Source organism: Dipteris shenzhenensis, chromosome 9 (assembly GCF_047967505.1).
Source record: "Dipteris shenzhenensis isolate YYH24624 ecotype China chromosome 9, Dip_SZ_1.0, whole genome shotgun sequence".
In the NCBI taxonomy this organism is placed as follows: Eukaryota; Viridiplantae; Streptophyta; class Polypodiopsida; order Gleicheniales; family Dipteridaceae; genus Dipteris; species Dipteris shenzhenensis.
In genome coordinates this window covers 31,725,994-31,736,971 of record NC_141604.1, presented here as the reverse complement: position 1 = coordinate 31,736,971, position 10,978 = coordinate 31,725,994, and the positions used below count along the sequence as shown (strand labels likewise).

The window sequence follows — 10,978 nt, the reverse complement described above, 5'->3', positions numbered from 1 at the left end:
ACGACTCGAACTAGCCCAAAAAATAAACAAATCAACTAATTTAACAACAATCACATTAACTAGCTCAATGATAAAATAGTGCTCTTCCAACCATCGAGCTAGTTTTAGACGATCACATTAAGTCCAAGCCAGATGACTCAAACAAGTGCTCGATGATATATTGCATTTGTAACCACCGTACTGGCTTTGGAGGGGATGGGCATTTTTCGAGCAAAAGCATATGAGCGATCTGAGCAGTGGACCTTTAGTCAAGTATAATTTGATACCTTTAATATGTATATTTTTTCAGTAAACATCATGTGCAAAAAAATAAAGTAAAAATGATATTTCTTCCAAACAATTCATAGTCAAATGGTCTAGAATCTAAGGAAGATTGAATTGAGAGACATGGATGGTGCATGGATGGAGTAGTTGTAGTCAAAATTCTTGCATATTTTAATCATCATTTCAATAGTAAGAAAACAAAACCAAAAAGATATCACTATAAATCTATAAAAAATTGCCAAAACTATGAAAAGATCTTGTAGCTGCCACCAATATACATTTCTTAGATTGGTATATTTCTATAAAAGGACCATTCAAACACACCAAAAGGTCACCAAAACCTATAGTGTGGTGAGTAATACATCATTCATATACAACTCACAAAGACGCTATGGCTAAGAAGCTATGTCCAACAAAATATTGTTTACATACATATAGCTATATTGTGTCAAGCAAATGACTATCAAAATGCACCCAAAAAGTCAACACAAGCTATTGTGGTCATACAATATTTGTATGGACCTATGCAACTTCCTTTGATATAACCATATGTAGAGATAAACGCCCTTCTCAACAAGCAGGTAGAGCTTGGTAGAGTTCTTGCCTACTTAGCGCAGATTGGTGAATGAACATGTGTATCTTCTCATCTAGACAGTATTGCATATAAATGTAATACAGATGTTTGCATGGGATATATCCTTTTTGCCCTTGAGAATGGCTCACAAAGTCCAGACATGTGCATGAAGGAAACACTGAAACCACAACATTGTACTTTTTCCCTTTTCTACATGATCCTGGAGTGGACACTAGGTACTCCACATGCTCTCTAGGGACAACCATATTAACATTATGAACAACACATTCCAAGGAAATAGACTTAGCTATCCTTGTTCTCATTTCACATGTCATTTCATTTACCCATTCCACAACCATGCCATCCCTTGTGCTTGGTCTACCTATTAAATCAGCAGATTTGGCCCTAGTGCATTGCTTTTTTAATCTAAATCCTCCAGCTACTAATAACCTCATTTCTTCCTCATCCAAGCTTGTCCTCTTCTCAATAGGCCACTCCTACGGCACCTCAGGTGGTTTTCCTTCAATGTAGTTTGATGGTGTCCATGTGTGGTCCATGTTATCCCCACAAAACCAAATCAATTGCCTTTGAATGCCTGCTTTGGTGTTGATTCTCCCAAAAAAGCTAGGTATAGGAACACCTCTCTTTCCCGTCTTGCCCTTGTGATCTATCAATTTATGGCATTTGATTCCTTTGTCCTCTAAGTATCCTTGACACCTCACCTCACTACCCGCATTAGTTCTTCTTATAGCCCACATAGTCTTGTGTACTACCTCTTCTTCAGCATATTGATATGTTTTCAGAATTGGTGGAATAGGGGCCAAATTAGGGCTCTCAACCAAATAATATTTTGAAATGCCCAATGTTTTAAGCAATGGAAAATATCACAATGTGAGTACTTTACTTTAAACAATGGAAAACATAATCTTTAGGATACTTTTGCCAAAGAGGCCTTAAATGGGTGTGTATTCTTAGTATAATTTTTACTCCAAAAAACAATCATACCAAAGGATGGAATAGTTGGGAGAGAAAAATGATGGACATGATGCCATCATTAGATTTAAACAATTAATCGAGCTCAAGAAGGATTTAATCATGGATTGAAGGTGGTAGCAAAAAGTAGAAACATTATAGTTTCGGTGGCGAAATGTCTCCGACCGCGTGGTGCAGTGGCGGGGATTGCATTTCTCTCACAGAATCTTCCAATGGAGTCGACAAGTCAACACGGTGGCGAGCAGGTTGTTGTTTCATCATGCACAGGCTGTTGTTTCATCCTTCGACTTCCTTGTCAGTGCTACCAGCCTTTAAAATCCGGGTGGTCACTGCCACAGTCCACAGCCTTTAAATACGACTGCTACAGTTTAAAAATACGCACAACAGTCTCTCTCCGAACATGGCGAGCTAGGAAGCTTTCAATTTGAGAGATGACGACCTCTGTTGCAACTCAACAATTGCATTTCTCTTAATTAGCTAAATGAGATGACGAGCTTGGAAGCTTTCTGTTTGATCCCAACAATTGCATTTCTCAATTTGTGATCTTCCAAAGGACTCATTTCCCAATTCATGATCTTCCTGCTATAGCTTTGCCAGTGAAACTATATCTTGCAGACTGCATGTGAAATGTCCTCCCCATATAGTTTCGATCCACCAGCGAAACTATAGTTCCAGTGCTTGTTGTTACCTTGCAAACTACCCTCCTCATATAGTTTCGCCAACAAAACTATAGTTCCAATGCTTCTTGTTACCTTGCAAACTGCCCTCCTCATATAGTTTCGCCAGTGAAACTATAGTTTCTCTGGTTCTGGGGACCTTACAAATTCAAGTTCAAATGGCCTACGGTGTAGTTTCGCCAGCGAAACTATAGTTTTACTGCTTCTAGTAACTCTGATGGTACTGTCAGATGTGCGATAACGAGAATGGATTCAAATGCCATTGCATGAGCGAGAGCAGATGCAGGCATTTGTCAACAACCTGGAGCATTTCGTGGACAAATTCTCAGAGGAATTAGACGTCGATGATGACCTCTAATTTTGCGTTTGCTTCGTAATACAATCCTAATCTTTTTCAAGGAGTCTTCAGTACGGTCCTTAATATGTAGAAAATAAAGCAATTGGGCGAGCTGACGATTGGATCAACGATTGGATCGACTAGGCTTGTGTTCTATTGTGTTCTATGGTTAATAAGGCTTTGATTGGATCTGCAACTTTATGCATCTGCAAATCCATAACACCAAGGAAAGCATTACATTTCATACGAAACCATAGTTTTCTTGAATGTGAATCTTTTATTTATCATTTGCTTGAGTGAATTTAATTGCTTGAGTGCCTCCGGTGTAGTTTCACCACAGCGAAACTATAGTTTCGCTCTTACCTTTCGCTACTCTCCCACATAGTTTCGCCAGCGTTATCTTTCGCTGCTCTCCCACTTACGTTATCTTTCGCTGTTTTTTCCGCCACAAGCTTCACCACAAGCTTGCACATTAGCCACTTTAGTTTTCTTGTTAGCCACAAGGTTCAAGCTTCCATCACCATAGCCAACAAGCTTCCAGCTCTCCATCGCCACCATAGCCAAGCTCTCTCCAATTGCCATAGCCACCAAGCTTCCATCGCTCCAATCCTCATCGTCGCAATGTCCATCTTCCATCTTCCATCTCCATTATTTCCCACCTCCATTGCCATTGCCCCCGCCTCCGTCCCCTAACGGAACTCTCCATAGCTTCCTGCTGCTCATGTGACAAACAACTTCCTACTGCTCGCCATTACTCCGCTGCATTGCCGAGCTTGCCTTTACTTGTCCACCTTATCTGCATACCTCAACAGTGCGACACTCCCCATATTGCGTGACAGGAAAAGCAGCATCACGGATTGCTCCTCTCTGGTACCCGCGCACTCATTCTTGTCAACATTCCTCATAGTCTTCTTGCGAGCTTTTTACCAAGAATCTATGTTTTCCTCAACTCCTCTAGGTTCCTGACGAAGCTTGTGCTTCATTCTGTCCAAGCTTCTCTTCTGGTGATGGAGTAAGGATGTGCCCAAAACCGTTTACATCCTAGTAGATGACTGAAGTTTTTTCCATGGCCTGGTTGAATGGCGTAGTGGTTCCCATGTCCGTCATGTGTTGTTGGCATCTTGCCACCCAAATATAGTTTCGCTGGCGAAACTAGTTTCAAGCCTTTTTTTTTCTGCCTCCGCCCCATCATTAAACACCAAAATGGCCTTCCTGCAATTACCACCAGAGACTAGCACTCCTACAGTGATACAGTTTCGCTGGCGAAACTGTATCCTGAGCCTTTTGCCCGATGCCTTCTCTCCAACTTTTTGTGCCCCCATTTTTCTGTTTTGTTCCTCTGGCTCCTCCCCCCCTTGCCCAGTTCCCGTCTTTCTCTTTTCTTCTGGTTTTACCCTTCATCAAACTCCCTACTTCAGACTGCTTCCCCTTCCCACGACCCTGCATGACTCAATAGCGTTAAATCTAACTCCCAGTTGAGGCTTTCCATTTCTTCGTCAACTGTAACATGCTCTCCTCAAGTCGGTTTTGGATACCCTTTCATGGTCAGTCTTGCCGATTTCATGGTTATGTGTTTTGGGGAAGCTTTTGCATGCAGGATTTTGAAAACTCTTGCACATGCCTGAGGATCCAAACATGAATATGACAACAATCTCATGAAAATCTCATCGCTCGACTTGTGTAGGCCTCCTTATGGGCATAGTTATTATATGGTGCAAATTTCTTCAAAATCTTATGTAATAGCTATTGGTTCATACCTCTCTTGCGCGCAGGATTTTGAAAACTCTTGCACATGCCTGAGGATCCAAACATGAATATGACAACAATCTCATGAAAATATCAACTTAACTTGTGTAGGCCTCCTTATGGGCGCAGTTATTATATGGTGCAAATTTCTTCAAAATCTTGCAGATCACACATGTAATAGCTATTGGTTCATACCTCTCGATATGGTTTTGCCATTGAAACTATGATCTTGCCTTCTTCACACTGCCAGTTATAGCTGAAGGAAGCTTCACACATAACACCAAATGTTTATTCTGAACTTGCATTCTATTATCATAATAATGTATTGAGGAACTCCATTTTTTTTTAATCATTTAAAAGATGGTCTCATTGGCAAAACTATGAATGGCATTTTTATTTAATCATTTGAAAGATGGTTTCACTCTGTTGTTTTTATTTAATCATTTCAAAGATGGTTTCATTGTCATTTATTTGTTTTTCTTCTTGTGCAGGTGAGCTTATTGAAGTTGTGCAACAAATGCCTCCAGTAAGTTGGTTTCTTTATCCTTTTGTAGTTGCATTTCAACATCGCATTTTTGCAAATCTTGTAATTGAGTTTCTTCAAACGTGTAGAGGAAGAAACGTGATGTGTCTAGTCCTGTCACAAGGAAAGGTGGCAAAAGGAAGAAGCAAGAGTCAGAGGTCAATAATGAACTGAAAGAGCTTGACCAAGTTGACATTGAAAATGATATTGGGGATCCTGGGGACAACAAGGATAAAAACATAGAGGGTCCACCCAACAAAGCAGGAGTTAAAGATGATGTGGAAGATATCATTCCAGAGTGTGTTGAGAGACCATCAGGTGCATATATTTTAGAGCTTCTTACAGTAACTAAAGAAATTCCACCTCCTCCAATTCCCTTGTGTTGTTGTCTCATAAACCTAGTTGTGCATCAAATTAGGAATGATTTGACCATTTTGAAAAGAGCATTTAAAACAGAGGGATACATTCCAGCAAAAGGGTCTTTTATTCTATCTCTATCAAAATGCATGAAGGGTCTTCCAAGGATGTTGATGATTTCACAAAAGAACATTGGGACAAGAATTGGAGCCTAGTTAATGATGAGTTTGAATCAGAGATAATTGGCACACCATGGAGCTTTCTATCAAACAAAATGTTCTTCGTGTGGGAAGGAAATCATTGTACGGCATCTTGGATGGAAAGCATAGAAGAGCTTTACACAAATATCAAGTCTAGACACATTAGAGTGCAAGCTCAAATTATTGAACTGGAAGCAAAGGATGAGCTTAAGCTTGTTGCTGCTTTACAAAGACTTAACTTGTAAGCTTTGTTATTTATGTTCACTATATTGAGCAAGAAGGTTGGATTGTTGCTAATTAGATGGTAAGTGCCTGTAAATGAAACCAATTTTGATCCATTTAAGTCAATGGTTGTAGGCTTAATGAAGATGCAATTGTTGTTACTAATCTCAAGGATTATTTGTACCACACAAGCACACTTGTGTCTTGTGATGCTCAATATTTTACTCTGGATTTTAGTGAGGAGAAAAAAGCTATTGAGTTGGCAAGACAGAAAGAGGTTGGAAGTGGACGAAGGGTGTGGTATCCCCTCACCCAAGATATTCTTGGGAGGATGGTATTTGCTGTAAGTATTAGTTCTTCAGTTTATATATTTTCTTTTTTTTTTTAACTTTTCTTTGTGTTCTTATAACATTATGATGATATTATCTATTTATGTTGAAAGGGGAAATGGAAATTCGATTTTGAGGCTAAATGCAAGAAATTGCATTCTTCCATGCCAAAGGATGAGAGAGAGTCCAAGATTCATGAGATTAAAAAGATTGTGGGAGCAACATATTGAAGAAAAATTACACAGGTAAGTTTTCACTTAATTTTGTATTTACAGATTACAAATTGGAATTTGTAGTCCACAGAACTCTACGTTTTATATCTCAGATATCTGAATTTATAGTTTGTAAACTTGAATTTATAGTTTTTAAATTCTAATTTTATAACTCAGAAACCATAATATATGATTTGAAAATTATAAATCTATAGTTACAACTTGCAATTTTTTAGTTTACACTTTGAAAACCTTAATATATAGTTTGTTGTGTGTATCAAAGTCTCTCTAAAACTTTACTATTTGACAAATGCTTTCAATAGTCAATCCTTCCCATGGCAAGGAGTGGTTTAATATCCTTTGTAATTTACCATTTGAGGATACCTCAATGAAGATCACTTCGGAGAAGCTTTACCAAGTATCAATTGCAACGTGTTCCAAGGCAAAGCAACTATCTATCCTTTCTCTTCTCAGTGCAAATGACAATCTAAAGGAGAGTTATGGGATGCCTATGACTGATCATGGTTTCATACCTTGGCTTGCAAAAGAAGTGTGGATGGACCATGTGTTGACGAATGCTGGGTGATTGCTTGACTAAGTGATGAAATCATCAAGCATTGAGGGTGCATCTACACTTCCAGACAGTCGTTCTATTCTAGAATACTTTGATGGCATTATAGTGAGACATAGGCCTTTTTTGTTTGAGCCTTTTGCTTCATTGATGATAGTTGTTGTTCCATCTAAGCAAGTTGATCTTACAAATGCCAGCAGACGATTGGTTTACACGTACGTTTGGCTTTTATATTCAATGGAAAGATATCGTTGTATTACCTTGCATTTTCTTATGTTATCCTAAAAATCATTCAAGTATCTCCATTATTTGGCTGCAACTAAGTGTCTTAAGGTGGTACCATCCATTTGCAAGGCTTGGACTATGCTTGCACCTGCTACTTATTGCATGTATACCTCTCATATTTTTAGAGAGAATAAGCATAAGGATGGTCATTTATTGCTTTACGGAGTGGGAGAGGAAGCACTGCCCTTGGTGGATCGAGATGAAGGCTGGAACATGTATTGAGGAAGAGAAGGAAACTTATGATCGCCATGTAAAAGGTGAGTGCAAGTCAAACTCGGGTTTGTCGGGCAACATGGATGAGGCACAAAAGAAGAGGCTTGAAGAGGAACAAAAAGCAATAGTAGAAAAGCAAAAGGCAAGTCATGTCACTCCAAATAACAAACGAGGTGGAAGACCTAAACCAACGGGCACTTCTAACACAGGTCTATTTTCTTATGACTCTTTCTTTCATATTTCAAAGTGATTAGAAGCTTCCTACAAATTTAATTTAGGGTCCTTTGTTATTGTAGACAATGATCCACGAAAGGAAGAGTCTCTTCTTAGCAAGAAAGTGTGTAATATGCATATGGTTTATGTTCCTTTGTCCACTTTCTCATCATTTGCAAGTCATATCTCACAAGAAAACTACAAAGTTTGGGAGTATGATTATGTATCACTTGGAAAAGAAGTTAAGCAATACAAGTACGATGGGGCTTTTCAAATCATAAGAAATTTCTACCATGAACTTGGTGGCATGAAGAAGTCACGCAATGGAAAAAATGATGCATGGAGTGTGGATTTTTGCTTGATTGACCTTCCTGCAGGATCTATAGTGAGTGGAATCAAGGGTGGAATCCCTAGATGGAACATTCTAAATGAGGAGCATATCTCATGCTCACTTGCTATTGCTTCATCTGTGATGGATGATTATGGATGGACATTGGTGATGTGCTCACCTGTATCCACTTCATTTGTTGAGCGTTTGGCAAGACAAATGAGACTAGAGGTTTCTTGTAGGTGAGCAATATTTCGTAGTTGATAATGTTTGTTTATGTGAATTGCGTTCGGCTATTGGCATCTTATAGTTAGTACATGTAGATGGATCGTGGAGATGGGAGATTGCATTGATGTTTAGGATAATCTTGGCTTTGGTGTCAAGGTATGTCATTTGGCTATTTACGTGATTGTCATGTTCTTGTTTGTTCGTATTTTATTTTTCTCCATTAACTTTTTTAATCTATGGTTCATGTAGATTACCGCCTTTCAAATCCTATCGTTATCTAGGATTGGCAAGAAGGCACATCACTATCTTGATAGGGCAAATAGAGTTTCCCAATCTCTTAAGGTGTGCGTGGATAATTATTTCATCACTCATTACTTGCCTTCAAGTGTATGATGCATAAAAGAGGGAAAAGGTGGACAGTGGCGTGGTGGGTTGGAGAAGAGTAGCTCCACGATGTTGATGCTCATGGAGTTGTGTCCGATTGGAGGCTCTGTGCTTGAGCTTGGTGCAGGTACAGGACCTGGGATGAAAGCAGCAATTCACTCAAGACGTCCATGCATGGCAGTGGACAATGATAGAGATTTGCACAAGATACTTGGAAGGCATTCTTAGAGACAACTTCACAGAGCCAAGGCCTTCAAGTGTGAATCAAGCAGTCCTCATGATAGATGATGAGGAGATAGACTATGACTTTGATGCACCTCTTGATTAGTGAGTAATTTATTTGATGTATGTGTATAATTTAAGCATGGTCAGATACTGACTAATTGGGCTTAGTGTTCTACCTTGCTATGCAGAAGATGTGGCTACCCAAATGACAAGAGATAGCACATTCGATTATGAGTTGGTGCAGAGGCATCATGGACATCTACTAGACTACATAGATGACTTGGCTGATGAGATCTAGAGAGCATGTCCTACCTTTTTATGGATTGATGCAAAACTTAATTTCTCATGTTTTCATTATCATCTCATGTAAACTTGGTTTCTTATGGATGGATAGCCATTACCTTCTCATGTAAACCTTAACTTCTTATGGATTGATAGATTATGGATTTTGAATCATGTAATTTTAATATTCTTTGACCTAATAATATGAACATGTCATAGTTGTTTTGGAAATGTAGTGCAAGTTGTTTAGGTTTGAATTTACAATTTGGAAATTCTAAATTTGCAATTCGCATACCTTAATGTAGAGACCAATTTGTAGTTTGTGAACTCTAAATTTTGAATTCATAGCTTACATCTTTGATTGTTAAAATATATATCCGTCCCTCTATTGAGTTAGAACTTAGAAAGATTGAAAACAAATAATTGTTGGCAATCTCACAAGCTTGAGGGGAGGTATTAATAAGCATATCTACTTAAAAGTGAACATTGCCACTAGTCCTAATTTTGTTCTTGCAATAGCCCTAGGAGTATTGGAAAATATTTAATAGGTATCAACACTTAACATGGCATGTTGAGGCTTGTAGAAAATACAATGAATGTGCAACTATAATGCACACAATTGCATCATGAGAGCATTCAAACCAAGGGTATATGTCTCTGGCTCTTTGTACCTTGGTACATGCATGCAAGATTAAAGTTAAAGTAGACCAATACGGCTATTTTTATGTCACTCACTTTGGACATCTAAGCAAGAAAATTATCCATAAGACCTTACCTTTGCATAAGCTTGCCTCTATTTTAATCCCTTTATTGAGCGCTACCGATTGAGGATTTTAAAAAAAGGCATTCCATGAAAAAACATTCATTCAAGTATAACTCTATTGAGTGTTGCTCGGATAATCCGCTCGAGGGTTACCGCTCATAATATGTACGCACTTGGCTTTGGACAATCACATTGACTCCAAGCTATCCATGCATGACTTGAACCAGACCAAAAATTAAACAACTCAACTAATTTAACTACTAGGAAAACACAATAATTTCAACCAATAGGATGGCCATCAATTACAATATAACAAAACTTAGTTTAGGATGACCTCATGAACCAGCTCAATGATATATTGTTGTTCCAATGACCAGGCTGGTTTTGGACGATCACATTAAGTCCAAGCTAGAGCCCGCGTATGATCGAGCTAGCTCAAAAATTCAACTAAACTAATTTAACTACTAGGATATATTGCAGCCGATAAAACAATTGAACTATTCCAAAACTCAATCATAGACAACCAACAAGCTGGTTTAGGCAACCACTGACTTGTATCGTATCAAGCATATGTATGATGTGCTCGGTAAACTTCTTGCATCCCACCCGCTTTCTATAGATGTCCTTGTTATTAGAGAAACTCTCGTATTCTCATGCCAAAATGTTGTCACCCTAGCAATGGCTTTCGCACCTATGCTGTCTCTCCTTTTCTTGCATTGTGTTGAAGCCCAGACGTCTCTAATCGGGATCATCATGCATTTTTTGACTCTACGGCCAATCGGTGGATCCACATTGGTCCTTATTATTGACAACATCTTTAGTGTTGTGTGCTAAAGCCATTTCTTCTTTATTTTAGGGGATACCAACATAGCTAATGTCGCCCTCTTTACAGGAAGTTGATCTAAGATGTGCACCCCTTTCACTTTCTATAGGCCATTTCTCATATTAGAGAGCATCATCTCTTGGGCGTGCATCTCCCGAGGTATTGGTAGGATTGTCACTCTATGACTTTTAGGGTGCAGGCTAAAGCTTGTGAAGACTTGAGACGAGTA

General features: G+C 38.8%; 1 long non-coding RNA gene across 2 annotated transcripts; it reads left to right on the top strand.

Moving 5' to 3' along the window:
* The first annotated feature begins 6,143 nt into the window (after window positions 1–6,143).
* Window positions 6,144–8,647, top strand: LOC147898521 (uncharacterized). Of its 2 annotated transcripts, XR_015541608.1 has the most exons (4): window positions 6,144–6,236; window positions 6,336–6,467; window positions 8,368–8,428; window positions 8,522–8,647. It is a non-coding gene; the product is annotated as an uncharacterized LOC147898521 (long non-coding RNA). The 2 variants fall into 2 exon arrangements; XR_015541607.1 differs by lacking the exons at window positions 8,368–8,428; window positions 8,522–8,647 and adding an exon at window positions 6,829–7,002.
* Window positions 8,648–10,978: the final 2,331 nt, after the last annotated feature.